The 13,203-nt window shown below is 43.2% G+C and overlaps 1 protein-coding gene across 2 annotated transcripts in view; it reads left to right on the top strand.

The window, feature by feature from the left end:
• The window catches only part of MYO3B (myosin IIIB), a 294,124-nt gene that overhangs the window by 102,668 nt on the left and 178,253 nt on the right, over nucleotides 1-13,203 (top strand). The gene's annotated exons all lie outside the window — the stretch shown is intronic.

Raw genomic sequence — 13,203 nt, 5'->3', positions numbered from 1 at the left:
TCATACCAATAGGGAACCAATGTAAGGGCTCTATATGGCTCTTGGATACCCCATAAGGGAAAAGGGCAATTTTTGTTTACAACACCGCCTTCCAAACAGCTGCAGGGTAGAAAAAGGAAAGCTTTTATTTGTTTTCCCTTAAACTTGGTTGTCATGTTGTGACAAACCAGGAACTGTGGTTTATAACAAACCCTGATTAGGTTACCAAAGCAGCTTCGGAAATGACAGCTTTAAGCTGGCTTGTTCTGAATCTGCCCAGATGTTGTTTTATAAACCAGGATCTCACATCTGGATGGCACAATAAAATGTGAGTCGAAGATAGTAAGGGGGAAGCTGCCAAAATCTTTCACCCAGTGATGCAAGAAGAAGAGAGGAATAATGAGTCCAACTCTTGCCGCAGCTTGTTCCTGCTCATGAAAATCTTACCAAACCATGGTTTAGGGTGACATACAAAACATCTGATTGTGTTACCTTAGGCAAAAAGGTTTTAGAGGCTCCAACTTTATTTATTTGTCTAAATTACAAAAGAAATTTCATCCAGATAATCTCAGACAAAAGCAAGTTCTCACTTATTTAATTCCATGGAATGAAAAGGGTTAGCTTGCTTAAGCTACACCTCGAATTCTGTCTTGGTTTCTCTGCAAAACAACAAAACTTTCAAGAAAGCCTCCCTGAAGCCTTGCAGAAGAGAGCCGTGCAATTAGCCATCAATCCCTTTGAAGTTCAAAATTCTTTTAAAAAGTTTGCTCCCTTTGAAGAACTGAACAGATAAAAGGCTTAAGTAACTGGAATTGGTCATTTCCTGATCAAGTGTTACTGTGGAGGAGTAGATTAAGAAGGCGCATCCTAATTTATTATCATTCAACCTCTGGAAAGGGTATCTCACATTGACTTGAAACCCTCCTGATTATGACTATGACATATTTCATGGGCAGGTTGAAAAACAAAGGCTGCAACTGTTCAAAACATATGTTTGATACATATTTAACCTAAATTTTAACGACTGCTGCTACTACAAGTATTCTTATACAGCTTTTCAGTGTCTGTTCACATCTATCCTTGCAACTGAATTACAAGTGGATTTGTTGTTGTTTAGTCGTTTAGTCGTGTCCAACTCTTTGTGACCCCATGGACCAGAGCACGCCAGGCACTCCTGTCTTCCACTGCCTCCCACAGTTTGGTCAAACTCATGCTGGTAGCTTCAAGAACACTGTCCAACCATCTTGTCCTCTGTCGTCCCCTTCTCCTTGTGCCCTCCATCTTTCCCAACATCAAGGTCTTTTCCAGGGAGTCTTCTCTTCTTATGAGGTGGCCAAAGTATTGGAGTCTCAGCTTCAGGATCTGTCCTTCCAGTGAGCACTCAGGGCTGATTTCCTTCAGAATGGATAGGTTTGATTTTCTTGCAGTCCATGGGACTCTCAAGAGTCTCCTCCAGCACCATAATTCAAAAGCATCAATTTTTTAACAAGTGGATTAGATACATATTTGAGGTCACCCATTGTGGAATCTGAACCAAGGGCTTTTCCAGAAGAGTTTATATAGTACAATATCATTGTAGGTGTTTTATTCAACAGCTAAGTAGGCATTCTGTCATAAAGTAGCCCTTCTGCTGTGTGTTATTGCATTTTTTCGGCACCCGAAGCCTTATATTTTGTCAGCAAGTCATTATAAGACTTGCCCCAATCTACTTGCTCTTATTGCTATAGTAAAGTGTATGACTGCACCTATTAGGCAATGCCTGTGATGTCACTACTGACAGATACCACATACCATTCACATAATCCAACCTTCTACTTTTGTGCCCAGGGCATTTTGTGAACTTTCTATACTAGTAAGTTTAATTTAAAATTTTGATTGGTGGACACATTCTCCCCCCCCCCAATTTTTTTTACAGTGGTACCTCGGGTTAAGTACTTAATTCGTTCCAGACGTCCGTACTTCACCTGAAACTGTTCTTAACCTGAGGTACCACTTTAGCTAATGGGGCCTCCTGCTGCTGCCGCGCTGCCAGAGCACAATTTCTGTTCTCATCCTGAAGCAAAGTTCTTAACCTGAAGCAGTATTTCTGGGTTAGCGGAGTCTGTAACCTGAAGCGTATGTAACCTGAAGTGTATGTAACCTGAGGTACCACTGTATTCATTTTATAACACAAATAAACAGCACTAATAGGAAAACAAACAATAGAAATAGATTCTTGTCTTATCCTTGTTTTTTCTAAACATTGTTAGGTGGGTTTCCCGAAGTCCCCCCTATCTGATTTCCGTTTTACTGGAGGACACATTCTTGTTATGCTTTCGCCATGCCTTAAAAAGCAGTAAAGTGCCACCTTCTTCTGCTCCTTGCCTGGTCATTTTCTGAACCTTTTTTTCTTTTTTGAAAAACATTTGTTTGCTGGATGGATAGTATCTGGTTATGAAAAACCAGAGTGCTCATTCAGATCAGTTTGCAGCACAAAAAGGAAGAAGAGGAAGAAGAGGAAGAAGAGGAAGAGGAAGAGGAAGAGGAAGAGGAGGAAGAAGAAGAAGAAGAAGAAGAAGAAGAAGAAGAAGAAGAAGAAGAAGAAGAAGCAGCAGCAGCAGCAGCAATCCCAGCACTGTGGCTGAGCCCCATCGCCCTTTAGCAAGATATGTCCATCTCCTGAGCTGTTATTTGGAGTCAAGATATTCCACTAGGGGCTAACCCATATATATTACCCACAGACTTCCCATGTTCTGTGTGGCCATGTGGTCTGCTGAGTGCAGACTGAAAAGTGGTTGAAGCAATGAATGGGATTCTTAGCTTAGGATAAAAGGCTACATCTCAGCTGTCCAAAAACAGCTTCTACCACCCCCAAATCCTTCCATCCTCCATCCAGACAAGCTAGAGGAATTGTCATAGTCCAAGAACACATTTCACCTGGGCAAAAGAACTTGAAGAGGGCTCAGAGCAGAACCACTGTCACTTGTAGAAAGTGTCACTTGTGGAGAGAGGATGTGGCCTGGGAATGAGGGATGATCATGGAAGAGTCCCAGGAAGAAGAAGAAGAAGAAGAAGAAGAAGAAGAAGAAGAAGAAGAATTTGGATTTGATATCCCACTTTATCACTACCCAAAGGAGTCTCAAGGCGGCTAACATTCTCCTTTCCCTTCCTCCTCCACAACAAACACTCTGTGAGGTGAGTGGGGCTGAGAGACTTCAGAGAAGTGTGACTGGCCCAAGGTCACCCAGCAGCTGCATGTGGAGGAGCGGAGACGCGAACCCAGTTCCCCAGATTACAAGTCCACCGCTCTTAACCACTACACCACACTGGAACCAGACAGAGAGAACTGGGAGGTTGCATTTGGCCTATGACGCTAAGCTTCCCCACCCCAATGAAGTTTATTCCCATAAGCTTGGATGACTGGCTAAGAATTTACTCACTTGTAAGTTCTATATTTTCCTCAGAACTGAACCTGAGTCCTCTTACATTTCTCAGTGCCTTCAGCAAGTTAAAACTATTGGGGGGGGGCAGGTGCTCAAATAATTTTGCTGCCGGAGGATTTATTGCAGCTCGGTTTGGTGGCATTCCAATAGTCGAGTGTTTCTCTTTCCAGCAGGAAGGATTAGAAATTTATGATACCTGGTTCTAAGGGGTGGATCGATAGATACATAAATGTGTCTTGTGTACTAGAATGTATATTATGCACTTGATAATTGAATACTGTGTAATACACTGAATCCTGCTTTGTGGAACCTGAGTGTAGCAGTAGGTAGCAAAAAAGTAAAAATAAATCAGTTGTTTATCATGGCATGCTACTTTTGGACACATGTCCTCAAGGCACCTCTGTTATGGTGGTGGGGGGTGATTTTCCTATAAGGCGATGCTGCTCTAGAGATAATACTGCCTGGGTACACAGTGATGGCAGGGATCCTATGGAATTGTGATGAAAGACAAAAGGAAAGCAAAAAATGGCCGCAGGCAAAGCTATCCCCGTTTTCCTTCATTTTCTTTTCAACAACAGCAATATCATGCAGCAGTCTGAAGACAGGCAGGTAGCGGGAACAGATGAGCAGATGTGAAAGAGCAGACGCATCATTGGATCATTATTACAAATGGGTTTCATGATGTGCTTGTTCTCGTCCACCTGTCTGCAGCGTGTGACTGGCTGTGAGTCAGAGCTACACACAAGAGAAGTAAGAGATGAGCCATTCAGGCAGATGGCTGCGTATGAGGGAAAATGGGAGGGGAAACGAAGCATCTTCCCAAAGAAACTCACCTTTCAGTGCTCACTGTAACGAATGCTGTTCCTTTCCCTCATGACAGGCCCTGCCGTTGGGCAGAGTGAGGCAGTTGCCTTAGGTGGCAAATGCTAGGGTGGTGGGAGAAAAGTGAGTCATTCAGGCAGGTGCTTGTTTATAGTAGGGTGAAGGGACTAACCATTTCCCCAAAGGTTTGCTTTTCAATTCTCATAATGTGGTCCCTTTCCCTCAGGACCAGCCCTGCTGTTGGACAGTGTGTGTCGTCTGCCTCCGGCAGCATATGTTGAGGTGTGTGAAGAGTGAGTTGTGGTGAGGTGTTCAAGAACAGTGCTATATGTGCCTTGTAGCTTGCCCTCGAAAGATTCCATCAACTGTGTCTCCGGAAAATTTTATACATCACTTGGGAAGACAGGCGAACTAATGCCAGTGTACTAGAAGAAGCAAAGTGTCGAAACAATGATTCTTCAACATCAACGTGGTTGGACTGGCCATGTTGTTTGGATACCTGATTATCATCTTCCAAAGCAACTGCTCTATTCCGAACTTAAAAATGGAAAGCATAATGCTGGTGGTTAACAAAAGAGGTTCAAAGACTCTCTCAAGGCAAATCTAAAAAAAATGTAATATAAACAGCAACAACTGGGAAACACTGGCCTGTGAGCGCTCCAATTCGAGAACAGCCTTTACCAAAGATGTCATGGGCTTTGAAGACGCTCAAACTCGGGACGAAAGGAAGAAATGTGCTAAGAGGAAGGCATGCTTGGCAAACCCTCACCGTGATCAGCTCCTGCCCAGAAACCAATGTCCCCACTGTGGAAAGACGTGTGGATCCAGAATTGGCCTCCACAGTCACTTACAGACTCACTGTTAAAGCCATCTTCATGGAACGCAATCTTACTCGGCTACGAGTTTTCGCCACATAAGAAGAAGCCCTGTGCTCCTATACTAGCCTGCTGCCCTCTGAAGTAACGGAATACAGTCATATGCTTTGGGTTGCACTATTTTGGGTTGCGCACTGCGCCAAACCGAAAGTACCGGAACAGGTTACTTCCAGGTTTTGGCGCATGCGCAGAAGCATCGAATTGCAACCCGTGCATGCGCAGATGCGGTGCTGCAGGTTGCGGACGCTGCAGGTTACAAATGTGCTTCCTGCATGGATCACGTTCGCAACCTGAGTGTCCACTGTATGTTGAATCCATTTTCAACTGCTGGTCCAGTCAGCTTTGTTTTTGTTTTTTTTAAATAATATTTATTAACAGTTTAAAGATTACAAAAGAAAAGAAAAAGAATTAAACAATACAATACAATACAAAAACAAAAACAAAAACACCACACAACCCAAACCCTAAAACATTGAATCAACCAAACAAAACAAAAACAATTAAAAACACATCCAATAATTTCAGTATCATAACTTTCGTTCACTTGTTTCAACGACCTCCTCACACCTCCCTTTTTGTATTCCACTTCAATTAACTGTTTCAGCAATTCCTTTCCATCTTCCTCTGTTTTCTGTCCTGTAATTTATCTTAAAATATTCTAACCTTGTTTTTTCCCTTTAATACATTTACAATCTGTCTGTACCTAATTCCTTATAACATTTCTGCTAAAGCCATATAACTTCATTCCATCATTTTTCTAACATTCATTAATTTTACAATATTTCTGTAAATAATCTTTAAACTTTTTCCAGTCTTCTTCCACCGACTCTTCTCCCTGGTCTCGGATTCTGCCAGTCATTTCCGCCAGTTCCACAGTCAGCTTTGTACATTAAATAGGAGGGGTAACTTGTTCATTGCCTCAGTCAGCAAGATTCCCCTGTGCCTGTTTACCCTTCCCATCCCCACTGCCACAACCTTTAAGCCTTTGAAAGACGTGGCTTATAATAATAAAAGTTTCTGTTGTTGTGTTGCTGGATTGCTTGTTATTTTGAATTTATCTCGTTCTCTCACTAAAATGGATTCAACATCTCTGATGAGGCTGTGGTGTACATAGAAGGATATAGCTGTTCCGCCCTTCTGTGAGCGACTGGTATAATCTTAAGACCTTCTTTGACAATTAATGTCTCTGTAATTCCAATGAGGTTTTAAAGATTCGGAAAAGAGCTTTGTAAGACTGGAGATGGACATTTGTTATTATTGTTTATATGCGCAGGAGGAAATAATTCCATCCACCTCCCGTCTGTCCTCAGTGTACAGGGATTTGCCTCAGGGGAGTACAGAGTGGTTCAGCTTTCTTATCGGGAGAATCCTTGGTGGGACTGCTGAAGTGTTTAATGGAGGGGAAAATTAACATCTGAGTTGCAGCTGATTTTGTGACATGCAGCTGCCCGCTACAGATGTGACTTGCTTTGCTATTACATCTTGTTTAAAGGTAAAGGTACCCCTGACTGTTAGGTCCAGTTACGGACGATTCTGGGGTTCCACACCCATCTTGCTCTATAGGCCGAGGGAGCCGGCATTCGTCCGCAGACAGCTTCCGGGTCATGTGGCCAGCATGACTAAGCCGCTTCTGGCGAACCAGAGCAGTGCACAGAAACGCCGTTTACCTTCCCGCCGGAGCGGTACCTATTTATCTACTTGCACTTGATGTGCTTTTGAACTGCTAGGTGGACAGGAGCTGGGACCGAACAATGGGAGCTCACCCCATTACGGGGATCCGAACCACTGACCTTCTGATCGGCAAGTCCTAGGCTCTGTGGTTTAACCCACAGCGCCACCCGCGTCCCGGGGGTATGGTAGGACGTCCCTAGTCTCACTGGCAAAATTTTGGAGGGTATGAAGTTGTGTGATCCCTGAGCCATCTGAAGGCAGCCCTGTATAGGGAAGTTCTTTAATGCTTAATGTTTTACAGTGGTACCTCAGGTTAAGTACTCAATTCGTTCCGGAGGTCCGTTCTTAACCTGAAACTGTTCTTAACCTGAAGCACCACTTTAGCTAATGGGGCCTCCTGCTGCTGCCGTGCCGCCAGAGCCCGATTTCTGTTCTTATCCTGAAGCAAAATTCTTAACCTGAAGCACTATTTCTGGGTTAGTGGAGTCTGTAACCTGAAGCGTATGTAACCTGAAGCGTATGTAACCCGAGGTACCACTGTATTATGTTTTTATATATGTTTGAAGGCTCCCAGAGTGGCTGGGCCAATCCAGTCAGATGGGTGGATTATTCAGTTTCCTTTAAAGCCCTCTTCATGTATTATATGTGTAAAGCGGTCCACATGATTAAGTATCCTGTCCGTTTCCTTGATGTCCAAGCATACTATGAGGGGGAAGCCTATTTGCCTAGATCTCTACCCAAGCGAGCTGCTCTCTGGAGATGTCCACATCCGATGAAATGATAACTAGCATGGAGCCCTTCACATTCATTCACTGCATGCAGATACATACTTTTGGAAGCTTACCAGATTTTTCAATGTGGACTCATTGTTCCTGGAAGGTGGAAAGTTTGATAGCTGCTGCCTTGGTTAATATGTTTCTCCCTTCTCCAGTTCAAGAAATAAATGCAAACACTTGCCTATATCTGTTCTGGCCACCATCATGTTTTCTTTGGTGAAGGAGATCTGTTTCTGACAAGATATGCCACCACCTCTGCTTCGGTTGTGAAATCTATTTCTATCCGTTTGTTCGTTCGTAAATATTTGTTCACACCAGCTGGTTCCCCTTTCATTCTTCCGATTTGCTGGCTGCAAAAAAATGGCAGTTTACATTGTGCACATAGCTCTCTCTGCCTCAACAATGTTATCATCCGAATGCAAGCCGCTTGCCTGTGAATTAGGCCTCTGTGTTGCTTGTTCCCGTCTTAACAAATGCTTCATCTTTGCCTGCCTCTAATTGTGACAGAATGAAATTGGTGCTTAGGAACCTGTAATACTAGATTCTAGTAACCCAACAGACAGCTAATGGCTGCCACCTCTGTTTAACGTAATGAGACTAATGAATTCTGAGGATTACTTTTCAGCTAGGAAAACATGATGGAAGGTGCTGGAATTTCAAATTAGGTGATGGATTTGCATCCGTTGAGGCCAATATGCACAGCATTTGTTTCCTTTTCAGTATATTTTACTCATATTAACAATGGCCATCCACCATTAGGGCAAAATAGAACCATAATATTAGTCAAAAGGAACATTTGTTAAAGTGACTGTTAAGGTGCAACTCCTTAAGTCTTCTTCAAGTGCTACTGTTAAGCCTGCTGCCTTAGGGGCAATTAGAAGTTGTTATCCTCTCATCAGTGTTGAAGAAAGAATCGAAGGCCAGGCCAATTGGCTTCTGTATGTGGAATGGTAGGGACACCATTGTGTCCTTCACCTCAGGAAGCAAAATGCCTCGGGCTGGCCTTGTTCCCTTGTAGATGGAACAGAACTTCTCCTTTGTGAGCTGACACACAGTCCCATCAGTTGGTGTCGCTGAGGTGATCTGGGATAGTTCTCTAGAGCAGCCATCCCCAAACCAGCCCTCCAGATGTTTGGGGACTACAACTCCCATCATCCCTAGCTAACAGGACCAGTGGTCAGGGATAATGGGAGCAGTATTCCCAAAAAATCTGGAGGTCCGAGTTTGGGGGCGCCCGCTCTAGAGCTATATATTATTGATTCCATATGTTACTTTTCATTATAAGGCTAGCAATGCTGTGGGCTTTCAAAATATGTTTTGGGGGAAATGGTTTTGGGAAATACGTCATTTTAAGAGACCTAGAATGCTAAACCTTAGAAATCTCCCTGGTCTAGGGCTTCTTCAGTATATAAAAAATACGTCCAGCTTATCTTTGAATAAGAGGAAAGTTCCTAATCACTGTGGTTGTGCTGCCCTATATTTAGCAGTGCCATCTCATAAAATAACATGCTTTGTAACCTTAACAACTGCTGATGTGATGCTGGATAGTTTGGTTTGAGAATGGTACATTAAAATGATCTCCTCTGAAAGAACTGGAGACTGGGTGCTAGATTGGTTTAAGGGGGAAGAGTGGCAGCTACTATGAAGAAATTGCCTTGGATATTGAAAGAGTTCACCCCTCTCTGGATCCACCCCTGAGTTCTAAAGTCTCCTCAGTAGGACACCCTAAAACCACCATCTGGGCTACAGAACTTATCAAGGGGACCCAGAGCTCAGTGCAAGTAGGTTCCTTAAGATATCTACAAACTTTTAACTCAAATAGCAGCTATTCCTTTTGCTCGAGGCTGGCCCGGACATTAGGCGAGGTGAGCCCACTGCCTCAGGTGGCCGAAGCCCCTGAGGCAGTGTCCCCATGGGCACCCGCCACCTCCACCACCATTGGAGAAAAGAAACTGGCGTTGGTCCTGATTTCTGGTGAGATCTTGCGGAGTGTGTGAGATCACACCTGAAATAGGTGCTGCTGCCGGCATGACTTCTCCCCTGGCGATATAGGCAGCAGGGCAGGTGGCAGCAGCAGCAGGGAATAATAGTGATAATAGTAATAATAGTAATAGTAGCAATAATAATAATAATAATAATAATAATAATAATAATAATAATAATTTATTTGTACCCCGCCCATCTGGCTGGGTCTCCCCAGTCATTCTGGGTGGCTTCCAACAAAGATTAAAAATACATTAAAATGTCACACATTAAAAACTTCCCTGAACAGGGCTGCCTTCAGATGTCTTCTAAAAGTCAGATAGTTGTTTATTTCCTTGACATCTGATGGGAGGGCGTTCCACAGGGCGGGCGCCACTACCGAGAAGGCCCTCTGCCTGGTTCCCTGTAGCTTTGCTTCTCGCAGTGAGGGAACTGCCAGAAGGCCCTCAGAGCTGGACCTCAGTGTCCGGGCAGAACGATGGGGGTGGAGACACTCCTTCGGGTATACTGGGCCAAAGCCCTTCCTGATTCATCTCAAATGGCAAAAAAGGATCCGCTGCCACTGCTTTTATTTCAAGGAGTTCACGAGATTGTAGTCTTCTAGGAAGAGGGGCTGCTAATTCTCAGCCTCACTAAACTACAAAACCCAACATTCTTTGGGGAAAGCCACAATGGTTGCTCTCGGGTCCTGCTGGCACGCTTCTCATGGGCATTTTGTTAGAGCTTTATTCAACTAACCTGGCCCACTAATGGAAGCCAGTGCGATGGTTTCTGTTAATAGGGCTTCCCCCTTTCCCCTGTGCATCCCTGCCTCTCCCAAACCCTCTCTGGAGAATCAGGAAGAACCCACAGAATAGCATGTTGGAGGAGGAGAGAGGGAATTGTTCCACCTGGCAAGCAGAAATGAAGGAAGAGTGTGATGTTGAATTCCTTCCATGGTAATGGAGAAATCAAGATTTTGTATCACATCATGAAACCGTTTATGATCTCAGCTACTGCAGGTGAAGCTCCTTGGTTTTCCTCCTTCGTGGTTTCCAATGCTAAGCAAACTCTCTAAGCTCCAGGCAGCTTAGAGAGAAGAACTATAGCTGAAATGTGTATGCACAGCACTGTTCAAATGGGTTCGCTTTTTGTACTGGCCTTTAATTCTAGGACGTCGTCATAAAGAACCAGTTGCGCCATTAAGAACGGGCCATTTTTAATTGCATTGCTGTTTTCTCTTACTGTAGCTGGCGGTTGGTATTTAGTGAGTCTCTCGCCTTTTCTACAAAGGGGGAGATAAACTTGGAAGAGAGACTGACAAGCATAATATTTTTTAGATGGGGCCACAGTGACTTTTCCCTTTTTTTAAAATGATGGGTAAGAAAACAAAAGAAACACAGAACCTATAAAAGCCAAACGACTGATTTCTTTCCATGGGAGGGCAGGAGTGGTATTTATAACCTCTGCAGGAGGATAGATATAAGGTGGTTTTTGTTGCTTTAGCTTTGATATTAGGAGGCTCCAGTTCACAAGGGATACTAGAGTCTCTTGATCGTTTGTAAAACAGAATGTTTTCTAGGCTTTGCTTTGAAGTATACAGAAGAGCTCTGTGCAACCAAATATTTTTGAAAGATATTTCAACAGGCAAGTGTTACTTAAGGATGATTCCTTAAAGATAACAGAGGCTGGGCTTAGTGTCGTGAGTATATTTTGTCCTTTTCTTATTAATGAAATAATTACAGGTATTATGTAGAGTGTGTGTGTGTGTGCGTGTGTGTGTGTGTGTGTGTGTGTGTTAAACACTACATTGTCACTGATGCTGACCACCTGTTGAACTTTTAAAATATGCTGTTTTTATTGCCCGGCTGTGTAAAATGGCTCTCATTGTTTGTCCCAAAGCAGTTTTAAAAGTGTTTATGTGAAAACAATTGCTTCACAGGGCATTGGTAAATCTGAAATACAGAATTAAACATGTGAATCTGAAAATGCGCAGTCAAACAAATTCAGTTCAGGCTGGAACTAATATGAAACTCTTGAAAACTATAGGGTAGGTTCAGGAAATAATTATCATGGTACATTAGAGCTTATATTCTCTTGGTTCTCAAATGGTTCTCTAATACGACTGAACCAAATCAAGTTTAACAAACTAACGTGATCAGACATAATAGGGTGTGTGCTTTTCTGACTCTTCCGTACATTTCTATATTTATAACACATTATTTTTGCTTAATCTGAAGCCATGTTATTCTGAATTCTAGCTTCTTTTATGCCTTGCCAATTGCAGTGTCAAGTTTTATAGTTAGAATGTGTTCAGACCTTCAAAGCTCTCTGCCTTGTATTTCTTCTTAGCAATGAACTATTCTTTTCTGATAGTTTCTTTTATTAAGCCATTTATTTATATTGATAAACTAATTGAGAAGCCTGAGCTGAAACTAGTGATCCCTGAAGTTAGTTATGACTGACGCGTTAACATTCTTTTCTGTGACACTTTTATCTCAGATAACATTAGCAGGATTAGGACCTCTGCCTGCAATTACAGCTAAGCATCACAGAATCACAGAACTGTAGAGCTGGAAGGGACCCTGAGGATCATCTAGTCCAACCCCTGCAGTGCAGGAATATGCAGCTGGTCCACAGTGACTGTGTTTCCTTTAAAATATAATGCCAAATAATTCTGGTCAGTTTTGGCTGGCTTGTTTCATTCAACCAACACCTACAATAGTCACCTCACTCAGTTATCATTCAATAATACATGTGAACAATGGGTTATAAAATTGTTACTAAAATGTTTCTAAACCTAATGGTCTTGGCAGTAAGAGCTGCTGAACAGTGGAACAGACTCCCACAAGAGGCGGTGGAATCTTTCCTTGGAGATTTTTAAGTAGAGGTTGAATGGCCCACCCATCATGTATGACCTACCGTATTTTTCGCTCCATAAGACGCACCTGACCATAAGACACACCTAGTTTTTAGAGGAGGAAAACAAGAAAAAAAATATTCGGAACAAAACAGTGGATGTATGATTTTTGTGGTTCCTGCTATGGCCACAAGACATGTGATCTGATGGAGAATTTGGGGTGACCCAATGCAAAAATCCTGAGGATCCATGCGGATCCATGCCTTGTAACCACGTTTTTGCGCCATTGCGGCCCCACGCAACAGTGGGTGCGTGATTTTTTTGGTGCAGGCTGTAGCCATAGACATGCTATGTGATCTGATGATGAATTTGGGGTGACCCAATGTAAAAATCCTGAGGATCCATGGGCTTTTACCTCCCCCCTCCCAGGCAGCCTCTGCTAGTGTCCCTTATCTCTCTTCTGATCCCACTGATCAGCTGTTTCCTTTCAACACTCCCTTCCCTCTTGTTTTCCTTAGTGTCTTTTCCTTAGCTGGAGCAGTTTTTTGCTCCTCCTTTTCTTCTAATTTCTCTCCTTTTTGCTTTAGTCTTCCTGTCCCGCCCCCCCCCCTTTGCAAGTTTGCTGTCTTTACCTCCCCCCTCCCAGGCAGCCTCCTTTCTCTCTAGTGTCCCTTATCTCTCTTCCCGATCGGCAAACAATCAGCGGCTTTGTTTCAACACCCACTTCCCTCTTTCAAAAAAGAAAGCATGATCTGCTTTTTGCCCCTGGGCAATTCGGCTCCAGGGACCACGCATTCACTCCATAAGACGCAGAGACATTTCCCCTTACTTTTTAG

Source organism: Podarcis cretensis, assembly GCF_951804945.1.
Source record: "Podarcis cretensis genome assembly, chromosome: 1".
Classification (NCBI taxonomy): Eukaryota; Metazoa; Chordata; class Lepidosauria; order Squamata; family Lacertidae; genus Podarcis; species Podarcis cretensis.
The sequence above is the reverse complement of the archived record's forward strand: the minus strand, read 5'-3'. Positions and strand labels throughout refer to the sequence as shown.